The sequence below is a fragment of the Halichoerus grypus genome, chromosome 8, assembly GCF_964656455.1.
Source record: "Halichoerus grypus chromosome 8, mHalGry1.hap1.1, whole genome shotgun sequence".
NCBI lineage: Eukaryota > Metazoa > Chordata > Mammalia > Carnivora > Phocidae > Halichoerus > Halichoerus grypus.
Genome location: NC_135719.1, coordinates 84,042,852 through 84,057,003, shown reverse-complemented (window position 1 = coordinate 84,057,003; position 14,152 = coordinate 84,042,852). Strand labels below are relative to the sequence as shown.

General features: G+C 37.0%; 1 pseudogene; it reads right to left on the bottom strand.

The window, feature by feature from the left end:
- Positions 1-11,636: 11,636 nt before the first annotated feature.
- LOC118536174 (ubiquitin-conjugating enzyme E2 R1 pseudogene) overlaps positions 11,637-14,152 on the bottom strand; it is a 35,491-nt pseudogene continuing 32,975 nt past the window's right edge.

Below are 14,152 nucleotides of genomic sequence, written 5' to 3'. Positions count from 1 at the left end.
GTGTGTGTGTGTGTGTGTGTGTTTATGTATGTATGTACACATGGAAAAGAGTGAGTGAAAGAGGGATGCTAAGCAATTGGCTCATGCAACACAGAGGCTAGTAAGTCTGAAATTCACAGGGTGGGCCGTCAGGCTGGGAATTCTGGCAAGACTTGATATTGCACTCTTGAGTTCAAAGGCAATCTGGAAGCAGAATTCCTTTTTCTTTGGGGGACCTCAGTCTTTTCTCTTAAGGCCTTCGACTGATTGGATAAGGCCCACCCACATTATAAAAGTGATTTGCTTTACTCAAAGTCTACTGATTTAAATGTTAATCACATCTAAAAAATGCCTTCATAGCAACATCTAAACAGGTATTTGATTTAAAAAAATTGGGTACCATGGCCTACCCAAGTTGACATATAAAATTAATCATCATACATTTTATGTCCAAGGGCACCTTTCTGGGTACTGTCTTTTGATAGTAGTATCGTGACTCACAATAAACATTCAATAAATGTTAGCTTTGTATTTGCACATTTCAGCCTGCTCTTTGGCTTCAGATCTGAGAGGGGTCACCTTCCATACCCTGGCTAAGAGTAGAATGGACTATAATTCTTTATCCTAACTGTCCTCCAAGAGCTTGTCTGAACCTCTTTACCTCTGTGCAAGAAGGATATCATGCATTGTATAAAACCTGTTTCCTATTGGGTAATGTGAATAAGATGAACTACTTGAGTGGAAAGCTAAGTAGACAGGAAAAAACAAACAAACAAATAAAAAAAGTCCATAATGAAAAAACAGGAGTATAAAGAGAAAACAAAGAAACAAATTTGGAGGTAAATTTTTGCCTTTGTCCACCAAGTTACTAATTGATTTGCTTCTTGAAATAGGACAAAGTCATAGAACCATGAAGACTCAATTTCCTAAAAATTTTACTGCCTAAATTTAAACTGGCTAATCACTGCTATTTAGCAATTCTGTCTTTATTTTACTGTTTATTCCCTATGAAAATAATTCTTAATGTCAGGAAGAAGGTTAGGAGGAGAAAGATTATAGTTGAAACCATTTTCTTTAAGATGAACATATACTATCTTTGGAGTACTTGCCCAACCTGGGGAAAATACTTGTAGTAATCACCGTTACAGATAAGGGTACATCATATTCCTCAGAGATGATATACTGATAAATGTTTGAGACTACTTCTGTAGAAGAATCACAGAAGTGTTGGGGTGCCTGGGTGGCTTAGTTGGTTAAGCGTCTGAATCTTGGTTTTGGCTCACATCATGATTTCAGGGTCCCCAAGTCGGGTTCTGCATTAGTACAGAGTCTGCTTGTCCCTCCCACCCCCCACCATCTGGAATAGATAAGTAAGATTTAAAAAAAAAAAAACATAGAAATGTTTATAGTTGGAAAGGGCCTCAAAGTTCATGATGCCCAATCTCATCATTTAACAATGAAATTATGACGTCCCAAAGAGATCCAGAGTCTTGCCATAGTCACTCAGCTTTAAGAGCTATTTCAAACCTTTTCCATGTTTTTCAAGCTTCTTCTGGCTGCTCTCCTCTCCCTGTCCTTGTCTCCTGAAAGATCACCTTACAGTCTTCAAATTAAAACTATTATCTTTTTTTTTTAAAGATTTTATTTATTTATTTGACAGAGAGAAAGAGAGAGACAGCGAGAGAGAGAACACAAGCAGGGGGAGTGGGAGAGGGAGAAGCAGGCTTCCCACGGAGCAGGGAACCCGATGCGGGGCTCGATCCCAGGACTCTGGGATCATGACCTGAGCCGAATGCAGACGCTTAACAATTGAGCCACCCAGGCGCCCCTAAAACTATTATCTTCATTCTACCTTAGCTCAGCTCTTCCTTGATATTCATTCTTTATCCTCCTTACTCCTCAGAAAAAACTCACCCCCTTCCTTGTCACAGCTAATCCCAGTAAATGATCTTGGTCTTTCTCTCTCCTCTCCACCCCCAACACCTGAGAAGTTCAACATGTGATCTGAGGATACCAGCACTTAAAACATCTTTTACTTATTTAAAGTTCTCTTTTCTGGTCTCTACTTTGATATTACTGAATCAGAATTTCTGAAATGAGGCCCAGAATTGTCATCTTTACCTAAACTCTCCAGATACTTCTTATGCACACTGAAGATTTGAGAAACATTGCTCTCAATAATCTCCATCAATAATTACCTCTTTCTCTAACACAACCAGAAGCTTGCTCTTAACTGTCTTTGAAATTTGGCTCCCATTCCTCAATATGGTCTGCAAATTTCACTCAGAGATTACTTATAACCCCCTCAATGGGCACTAAAATGATCTTTTCCCAGTCTCTATTCTTCCTGACCTCTTTACAGCATAAAAGAATATTCACATCATAAATCACTGAACTTCTGAAATTTTAAAAGTTGGCCAAAGACAAAGAAAATATAACATGAACAGGTGATTTATGTATTATTCCAGACAATGAGCCTCTGCTCCAAAACAAACATCAGATGGGCTATATCAACCCACCATGATCTCAGTAGATTTCACACAGTGTGAGCTACTTGCTCACTAAGTGTAAGTCCAGTGTTGAAAATTATCTTCTACATGCAACATGGTTCTTACATGAAATTCAACTATGTCTATGGTGCTGGGAGGGAGGGAAGGAAGGAAGGAAGGAAGGAAGGAAGGAAAGGAGGGAAGGAAGGGAGGAAGGGAGGAAGGAGGGAGGGCGGGAAGAAGGAGGGAGGGATGGATCTATTTCAATTTGTGGAAGAAAAAAAATTACCTGTGTTGAATTTTTGTAGAAAAACTATGTGTCAACATCTAACATGGCACTTTTGTAAAATAATTTTGACTTTACGTCATTTTCAACTTATGTCATGAAGTAAGAATCATAAATAGATACCATAGATAAGACGAAAATTCACTATATAACTAACTATACTCTTTATTAAACCATTTCCTTCCTTAGCCTCAACAAGGTATTCTCATCTGGGTTTCCTCTTTTGTTCTTTTGTGGATCTTCCTGATTCCTTTCCCTAAAAATGAAGGCATTTTTAACCCCTTCTTTCTTCCTTCTGCCTTCACTATCTCTAGTGTCTTCCACTTATGGGTCCCAATTGTAGAACAAGACCATCACTTAGTTTCTGAATTAGCTCCAACCAAGGGTAGAAGTCTTCTAGTAGCACCAATTCCACCAATTTAAGTAGATTTGAAATAAAGTTTAGTTCCTAGGTAATGGATTCTAGTGACAAATGTCACAAATGTCGAGATGCTCTGTTGCTCCCCCAAGTTTCCTTGTTATCTTTCAGATCCATTGCTTTTTTACTGGAGGATAAACTGCTAGTGCCTATGTCATCTGGAAATGATAGGAAGTCTCTGTTCTCTCTTATGCTCACTTTGTCCACAGGTTTAAGTTTCTGCCTTGAATCTCACTTGGTGGGCTGATTTGTTGGTCTATGCTCTCCGTTAGACACTATCAGCTTCTCTAATTTTAAGTTCTATCAAACAGTGAAGCTGAGAAACTGACCAAATGGCTGGGGAGATAGACCAAAGCCTAGAGATAGAGTTCCAGTAGATCTAGATATGGAGACTACGGCAGCTGAAAGTAAAAGAAATGGAGAGACAGGGAAACTTACGGAAAGCTATTATTTTACAAGAGATTAGCCTTTAAGGCACTTTTCATTTCAAAACTACTATCCAATATTAGACTGAACTTTAATAGTAACTTTTATAATTTATGATATGTTCTCACTTTTATTCAGAAAAGCACACAGTTCTATGTTTGAAAATGTCAAAGAATCACTATGAAATTAGTTCTAATCGGATCCTTGCCATTAGTGAAGTGTGAATTCAGCAGCATTCAGAGGAAATGGCTTTCTGAACATAAAAGTTAATCTATCATGCTAAAAGATCATTGAAAACACTATTTTATAAGCCAAATTGATGGCAGCTATATTAACCAAAATATATTCGCAAAGGAAATTTTTAAGGAGTATATCTTTATTTCTACTAGATGAAAGTATATGTATGTCTCCACTCATACATAAGCAGATAAAATTATAGAATATTTTATAGTTGGGAAGGACTTAATTATGAAGTCCAGCACTTTCATTTTATAGATAAAAGTACCAAGGCCTAGCAAAGGCAGACTAAAGAACAAATCTAACATCTAGTTACTGGCATTACTAACTCTAGACCTCTTCTCCAATGCCATTTCATTTATGCAACAGCTATCTGTTGAATGCCTTCTCTGTGTTCTGGAGCAATGATAAATGGAAGGATCCTGTTCACCAAAAGCCCACAGTACAAAAGAAAAAACATAAGTGCAAATAATATAACCCAAAATAGCAACTCCTTCAGCCATGAGCTACTATACTCCCCTTCATATTTAAATGAACTCACTTAAGCTCTTATCATGTGTATGTTGGAAATCATAGCCTTCTTTCCCATTTATTGGCTTCTCAGAAAGTTCATATTTCACCTCCAGAACTTTTGCTGCAATTTCCTGCTTTTGATGAATTGTCACTTTCATGTTTCATCTTCCCCAAGTACCCATAAACGCAAGACCTTAATATTTATCTTACTTTCTAAGAAGTTGGGAACAGTGAATGGGTATTAAGTGAGAACTACAGTTCTTAGGATCTGTTGGTTGTAATCAATAAAAGAAAAAATTAAACTCAAATAGTACTAAACTATTCATTAATTCAATAAACAGTATATTACTGATCCAGGCATTGGGGAATTAGTAATGAAAAAATAGTAAAAATCCCTGCTCTTGGGGAGATAAATTTTTCTTGGGGGACAAAGATAAGCAAGCAAATAAATAAATATGTATATGCAGTGATCATACTAGCGATAAAATTAGGGGAGAGAAGGGCACAACGCATAGCTCATTATTTATTTATTTATTTATTTTAGTTCACCTGTTAAATAGGGGAGTCAAGGAAGAACTCATTGAAAGGCGACATTTGAAGAGAAACTTGAAGGAACTGAGGAAGTGAGCCATGGGAACAACTGAAAGACAGGAGTTCTAAGCAGAGGAAACAGCAACACAGAGACACTGAACAAGACAGGTTTGAAGAAAAGCAAGAAGCCAGTGTGACAGACCAGGAAGTAGTATATAAGGTCCAGAATATAACTGAGGTCCATGTCAGAGAGAGCCTTTTAGGCCAATGAATGGACTTGGGCTTTCATTGATAGTGGAAGTTTATGACTGAAGACTGGCTTGGTTTAGCTTACAATTATACTTTTACTGAATAGAGAAAAGGATGGCAAGAATAGAAGCAGACAGGCATTTGGGAGGCTATGGTTATAATCCAGGAGAGAGATAATGTGGGTTTAGATTAGGGAAATCTAATGCACAGAAATAATGCAATGGTGAGATTCTGGATATATTTTGATGGAAAAGCTGACAAAATTTGCTAACGGATTACATGTGGGTTGTAAGAGGAAAAGGGGAACAAGTAGGAGGACAAAGGCACCATTTAACAGAATTAGAAAAAAAAGTTAAATCAATAGAAAAATTAGCAACAAAATCAACATACAGAAATCCATTGTCTCTATACACCAATAATAAACTATCACAAAGAAAATTAAGAAAACAATTCCATTTACAAATGTATCAAAAAGAATTAAATATCTAGGAATAAATTTAACCAAGGAGGTGAAAAACCTATACCCTAATAACTGTAAGACATTGGTGAAAAAAACTGAAGACAACATAAATAAATGGAAAGATATACCATGCTCATGGATTGGGAGAATATTATTAAAATGTCCATACTACCCCAAATCTACAGATTCAATACAATCCCTAGAACTAGAACAAACAATTCCCAAATTTGTATGAAACCACAAAAGACCCCAAATAGCCAAAGCAATCTTGAGAAAGATTAAAGCTAGAGGTATCATGCTCCTGGATTTCAAACTATACCATAATGCTATAGTAATCAAATCAGTATAGCACTGGCACAAAAACAGACACATAGATCAATGGAACAGAATATGGAGCCCAGAAATAAACCCACAATTTTATGGTAAATTAATCTACAACAAAGGAGGCAAGAATATACAATGAGGAAAAGATAGTCTCTTCGATAAATGGTGTTGGGAAAACTGGACAGCTATATGCAAAAGAATGAAAGTGAACCACTTTCTTATACTATATACAAAAATAAATTCAAAATGAATTAAAGACTGAAATCTAGCACTTGAAGTCATAAAACTCCTAAAAGAAAATATAGGCGGTAAACCCTTTGACCTTAGCCTTACTGATATTTTTTGGATTTGTCTCCTCAGACAAAAACAACAAAAGCAAAAATAAACAAATGGGACTGTATCAAACCAAAAAACTTTCACACAGCAAAGAAAACCATCAATAAAACAAAAAGGCAACCAACTGAATGAGAGAAGATATTCACAGATGACAGAGCCAAAAAGGGGTTAACATCCAAAATATACAAAAAACTCATAAAAGTCAGTATCAAAATAAACAAACAAAAAAAACAATCTGAGTAAAAAAAATGGGGAGAGAACCTGAAGAGACATTTTTCCAGAGAAGACATACAGATGGCCAACAGGCACATGAAGAGATGCTCAACATCGCTAACCATCAGGTAAATGCAAATCAAAGCCACAATGAGGTATCACCTTACACCTGTCAAAATGGCTATTATCAAAAAGACAAGAAATAACAAGTGTTGGCAAGGCTGTGGAGAAAAGGGGGCCCTCATATACTGTTGGTTGGGATGTATATTGATGCAGCCACTATGGAAAACAATATGGAGGTTCCTAAAAAAGTTAAAAATAGAACTATCATACGATCCACCAATTCCACTGCTGAGTATTTATCTTAAGAAAATAAAAATACTAATTTGAAAAGACATATGCACCGTATGTTCATCGCAATATTATTTATAATTGCCAAGACATGGAAACAACCTAAATGTCCATTGATAGATGAATGGATAAAGAAGATGTGGTATATATATAGATATAGATATAGATATAGATATTTATACACACATAATGGAATATTTTTAGTCATAAAAAAGAATGAAATCTTGCCATTTGTGACAACATGGATGGACCTAGAGGATGTTATACAAAGTGAAGTAAGTCAGAGAAAGACAAATACCATTTTTTTTTCATTTATGGAATCTAAAAAAACAAAACAAATGAACATACAAAACAAAACAGACTGATAGAGGCAGAAAACAAACTGATGGTTGCCAGAAGGGAGGTAAGGCAGGGGGATGGACGAAATAGGTGAAGGGTATTAAGAGGTACAATCTTCCAATTATAAAATAAAAAGAGACACAGATGTAATATACAGCAGAGAATATAGTCAATAATACTGTAACAATTTTGCATGGTGACAGCTGGTAAATGCATTTACTATGGTGACCATTTCATAGTGTATATAAATATTGAATCACTCTGTTGTACACTTGAAACTAATACAATATAGTATATCAATTACTCAATTTAATAAATCAATAAATGAATAAATAAAATTAGTAATGCTATGGGAGAAGTTTCCTTGCAAGGGGCAGAATCAAGAGTTCGGTTTTATTCAATAAATGAGATTCACTGGGTCATCTAACTAGAAATCTAGACCAGAGGTTTGGAAGGCTTCAAGATCAGTTTATGTAGGTCATTTGATCTTAGTGACTAAATCAAGTAAGTCATCAAAGACTCATTTTTTTCTTTCCATTTTTCCATCTCTGTTACAGTCACTGTCTTCCTAAGGATGACTTCCCACATGATCAAAGGATAACTGCCATCAGAAATTGGAACTATGTCTCCACATGCAGTAGGACAGGCAGGGCAATTCTCACAACCATAAGAAAAAAAGTCTTGAGGCTCTGCTGAATAGATCTTTCCTAAACCAACCCCTGTGTCTCAGAAAATGTCAGAAAACATTAACTAGATTAAGCCTACTTCACTTACAAACTAATCACCATCTAAATGGTATTATGGGATTACCTAATTGTTTAGACCAATTTGCTGTCACTATTGGAGGTAGAAGAAGGTTAATCCTACCTAAACCAAAGGGTTGCTACATAATCAGGTAAGAGTGGAAGAGATATAAAGACAGGCACAGGGGCGCCTGGGTGGCTCAGTTGGTTAAGCGACTGCCTTCAGCTCAGGTCATGATCCCAGGGTCCTGGGATTGAGCCCCACATCGGGCTCTCTGCTCAGCCGGAAGCCTGCTTCTTCCTCTCCCACTCCCCCTGCTTGTGTTCCCTCTCATGCTGTCTCTCTCTCTCTCCCTGTCAATTAAATAAATAAATAAAATCTTTAAAAAAAAAAAAAAGACAGGCACAATGCCCATTATAAATGCACAGAAGAGCGAATGACTTAATTTGCAACCATTCTTACAAGCCCTTGGCAATTCCTATGCTGGGGAAATCTCACTGGCTGTTTTTTGGGGTTTTTTTTGTTTTTTGGTTTTTTTTTTTCACTTAGGTTCCTCAACACAGAAAGAGTTCCATGTTTACATAACCTTTCCTTCAAAATCTTTCTCCTATTTCCTCTTCATATTACTTCTCAGGCTCCCTAAACCCCGTTCCCTAGTGTTACCATTAGAATATTCAAAATCCCCATAACCTGCCACTTCATAATGCAGAGAAATTAGTTTCATGCCAGTTTTGCATACATACAAATTCACTAAGGTGACCTGTTAAATGAAAGACTGTTCACTCCAGGTATGAACTCCTTAGCAGAACAGAAGAATCTACAGAGGTTTTTAAATTGGGTCTTTTTCCTTTAAACACATGCAGGTTTTTATTCTTCCCCTATCAAGCTCTGTGGGTGAGAGGGAGCTATAGGGATCTTTTTTAATAGATACGAATTGCCTTTAGAAAACAGAAGTAACAAGACAGATAGATAGGATTATGTGTGTTTATCTGATAATTTATTGTATTTACTGTTTTAAGTAGTTTACCCTTTTTTCACAACAATTATTCAGTGAATCAAGATCTCTAAGTAAGGTATGTACAAAGTGCTATAAAAGCTAAGTAAAATGGGCATCTAATTCTGCCCAACATGGTGATAAGAATGGGTATTAAGTATCTTTTAAACAGTACTAAAGCTACTACAGTTTCCAAAAAACAAAACTGTATTCTAGAAAGATACTCCTAACAGTTATGGAGGAGCAATTAGAAGGATGATGAGTAAAACTAGATGCCATACAATTGCATGGAGCACTAGGTGTTATACACAAACAATGAATCATGGAACACTACATCAAAAACTAATGATGTAATGTATGGTGATTAACATAACAATAAAAAAATTTTAAAAAACTAGATGCCATACAGTCAGTTAGGAAGCTACAACAATAGCCTAGTAAAGATAGAATAAGGAACTGGTCCACAACACAGATTGGAAAGAGGCCCCAGTTCAAAGATAGCTATGAAATTGAACTATTATTATGCTGTCTCCTTAATATTTCATATAAAACTCACTATAGCAATATGGGGTGATACCTTTGGAAGCATAAAGATTGAATAAACAATTTGTTATTTTGCTACATTCTTTTGGATTTTGTTATTTTGTCAACATCTTTTCTCTTCCTCCATTAACAACACTGGAATTTTGCTTCTAGAGAAATGCTCTTTTCCCATCAGATATAATCTGGTTAGAATAATCAAGAGGATCTGTTTTCTTCCATATTCTTCAGTTTAAACTAATAAGACAGATCTTCTCTGAAATTTGTGAAAGTGGGAGTGGGTAGGAAGGAATAAAGATGATCAGCAGTAACACCTGATGAAACAGTCTATTTGTTGTTACTACTGTAATTCAAAAAGCTGCCCTGATTCTTATGGTTTAGATTTTTCAGACTTTCTTTTAAGTAAGATATCCTTATATCTCCCTCCCTAGAAATTATTTTCTGCCTATATAAGCTAGGATGGGTTTCTATTCTTACAACAAAAGCAGCCTAAATAACACAAAAGTATGGTAAAAACAAATGAGCCAAAACATAACAGGGCTAAGAACCCCAACCCCTTAATACTTGGTCCAGTAGCTTTTGCACCATGTCATGCTGCCTTTAAATATTCAACAAGAGAAAATGTTCTTCAGACATAAAAAATATATTATCTAATGGAAATGTGTTCTTTAACACCATAATAAATTATAAAGAAGGATATAATAACTGATTTAGATCCCATGAGACAATGGCAAAGAACAAACTGGGTATTACACATGCTAGGACTTTATGACAGCACATCCTACCTTAGCCATTTCTGGGAATTATATAAAAATACTCAGTAAATATAACATAGTCCTGGGGGTCTAGAAGGAATGGACCACATGCCAAGTGCTTGGACCTTATCATCAAAACAATGTGGGAATTTCTGAGTTCCCATTGTTGCTACTGCTACTGCTAAATTCTATCTTGTGGTTTGTGGGTAAATTAAGAGAACCTTTAATCAATACTTTAAATTGGAGGTTTTGCAAATAATAAAAAGCCTAGTTGAATAAATTTAAAATCATCTTCTTGGTTCACTGAATGTGCAAGAATAAAATTTAATGGAACCAGGAAGCTCCTTTCTGCTCAGTTTGCCCCCAAGTTCAGGTGATGATCAAACTCCTGTGACCATACCTTGATCTTTCTGGCTTCTCCGGGATGAAGGAATTCTCTAATTTATCTTCTAGGTAGGGAATATGGCTCCTTCCACAGTAAAAATCAAGCTGAAATTTATAATACAGGACTATTAGAAGGGGAAGGAAAAATGAAATCAAAGAGAAACAACCCAACAGGCTGAACAATCCTGAAAGCTGACAGGTATCAGTGCTGAAAACATTGGCAGATTGCCAGAAAGAATTTCGGAAGAAGATATTCAAGTTTAAAAGAGCTAACTTTGGAATGAGAAAAGGCAGCTAAGCAGAGAAAAATCAAAACAAAATGGGTAAAGGGAAAATAATGTAAAATAATCAGAGTTCAAGAAGAGACACTGACAGTCCCTTTGCTTTAATAAGAAAAATACCAACAACAACAAAGTAAAAGTTTTCTTTTCTACTTGAAGAATTACTAAAAATGAAAATCCATTATAACTAAGCAACAACACTGACGATTCCTCTAATTTAGTAGACTGTGGTCTAATCAACAAGACAAATTAAGAATATTGGTAAATAAAGTATAATTGCCTTGACCCTGGCCATATACATTTGAAACTACAGGCCATGACCTCCCATTGAGCTATTCTCCAAAGTTCCACTGGTAGAGGTGACCTTTATGTTTTTCCTCATAAAGTCATTTTATTTAGATTCCAAACAAAGCACAGAAAGGATGACCACAGATTAATCCATCCACTCACGAGCTGGGAACCCAAAGTTTCCGGCCCCTGCCAGCCCGAGCTGCAGACAGAACCAGGGTCTGGGTCTTCGGGCCGTCACAGTTCGCCCATAGACCCACCCGCCTGGGCAGGCCCGACGCAGGCGCCCAACACAAGTAGGCCTCCGAGGGACCAAACAGTGGATGGCCCCTCCCCTCAAAGCAGAGGAAAACCCAGAACCAATATGGAAAAGGAAAAGTGGGAGCTAAAACAAACAACCCAAGGAGGGGGCAGTACAAACCTTCCGTGAGGTAGTCTCCACATCAGGGGGTGCCCCCAGAGCCCACACACTAGGCCTGGGGTGGTAAAACTGGCAAGGTTATTCGGCGGGGGCCGCAGTGTCAGGACTCCTTGCGGCTGGAGTTGGCCCTGGCTTGGGTCTCGCGGTCCTCATATACTCCTCCAAGCCCTCATGGGATGTGGGGGCCTCGGCGTTCACGAAGTACTCGGCCAGCACAGTAGGCAGCTTTGCGCAGTCCGGCTCTGCATCTACCTCGGTCGCCGGACTTGCTTCCGGGTGTGTGTAATCCGGGTCCTTGCCTTTGCTCTTTCTACTTCCTGTACACTACCGAGGCCTCCACGATGGCTGATAACAAGGTGCTGGGCTCGATGAAGAGGGAAGTGACCCTTAGGAGGACAATCCTGACGTTCTGGGTGGGGTTCCACCGCCCTGAAGGTGGCTCCCCGTTCTGGGGGCCGACGGTGGAGGATGGAGGTGCAAACATCCCCCATCACATAGATGTCGGGATGCCACATCTTGGTCAGGAACCAAAAGGTCGAAGGAGAGAAAAGGCAGTCGATAGGGAACTTGAGGCATGTCTTGAAGTAGCCACCCTCGTAATTGATATTGGGGGGCCCAGACGTGGCCACTTCTCAGCTGTACACCTTCAACCAAAAGGTCACCCAGAAACCCTCGACCGCCTGCAGCACCTTGAAGGCAGCTGTGCCTTCTGCGAGCTGGGCACTAGCAGTCTTAGCAGAGAACTGCTTATCTTCACAATGCAAGGTGGCAGGACAGCAGATCAGTATTTCTAGATTTTTTTTTCTGTGTACAGTTAATGTATTTGAAAATTTTTATTGTTACAGAATAAATAGTTTGACAAGGAGATTTTGAATTAGTTGTGAAAAGCATCTAACAAAAGATAGCATTTATACAAAGATTTACCTAATAGTATAAAAAGCAGAAGATGAAGGAAATTTCCTTGATAACCAACTGGAAAGCATTTTGATTTCCTATATATTGAGTTCTTTCTGTCTATAAAAGACAATTTTGTTTGTATGTTGCTTATCTGGATGACCATCTATGTGACAGAAGTGTAATGGTATGTTATAAATATGGCTTCACAGTCTTTTGGCTTTCATTCCTTAAAAACATTATGAGCTATGTAAAGTTACTTTAATAATTAAGCTATGTAAACTGTAATACATGTTTAGCTTATAGGTGCATTCAGAGTACAAATAAATAGTTTGAATGATCAAAATTGGAGAGTAAAAGTAACTTCTACATGAGAGAACTTTAAAAAATTCTTAGTTTGAAAACATGAATTGACATGTTTCTTTTGTTAGACATTTAGACTTATTATGACCTAGTTCTAAATTTGTTGAACCTTTGCTTCAACAGCACGTTTTGAATTGTTGATCTTCTTTTTAAAGCATTCTTCTATTCCCAAATAATCTCTAACATTGCTCTATCATATATATGAATCTGCATGCAATATTTAATAACTGCCATCATCTGTGTAAGCATATGTCAGCTATCAGAAAAATATGGGGTAACTAGAATTTACCATCCCTACCAATTATATTTCTACAAGATACTGATGACCCATGCATCAATTCTATTCATGTTGCATAAGAGGGTCAATTTATTAGATAAGCATGGTGAAAATTGGTTAGTTCCTTTGCAATTTTTATTTTTATCATTGTTTGAAAAGTGACATCTACTTAAGAAGATACTTTTTTAACATTTAGACCTATTTCTAACCTGGATGGAAAAGGTGTGATGAAATGGACCAAAGTTCCTAGACTTAATTGATCATTTCCTGTTATAAACTATTAAAAAGACTACATAATTTTAATGACCAAAACTTAATAAAGATTTGTAACATAAAACATTTAAATAAATAACAACACCTTAAGACCACAGATACCCTCATCTGTAAACCCTGATTGGGCTTAGCTCAACCATGAATTTATTGGTGAGGAAACTCATTCATGTGTTAGGAATTTCTCCTGGTCCATAATCATTCCAAACTTTGGATTTATGAAGGAAAAACCTTTCACTAACTATAGGTACTTATCAGAGAAAAGCTTTTTTTCCTCAGTTCTTCTAATGAGTCCTATAGTAACTCCACCAAATGACAGTTTTCCAAGGTCTAAACAGAACATTGCAACATGTAGAATATGTGTTTTTCCAATGCCTTTTTTTCCTCATTCAGGGATTATCTGAAATCATGCTTCCATATATTTTTAATTCCATCCTAAAAGCTCCTTCAGTTTGCAATTATTTAATGATTAGTTTACATTGGGAGGGTCTTCTTTTCTAAAATCTGCTGTTGTACAACCAGATTGTCTTAAAGGTCCCTAACTGAATTGCCTATGGGTCCCAACTTTTCCCTTTCAATATGTTAAAATTACTCAAATTAGAAAGGATAGTTTGTTATACAGATATACAAATATTCCAAAAATGTGGGGTCTCGTTAGCTGAGCAATACTGTTTGTGGAAAGCACCTACTTTTCCATTACTCCATGACACTGTGCAAGTCACTTAACATTTCTTGTTCTCATCTTCCTTCTTTATATAGAAGTTGAACAAGATGGTCCTTTGGGTTATTT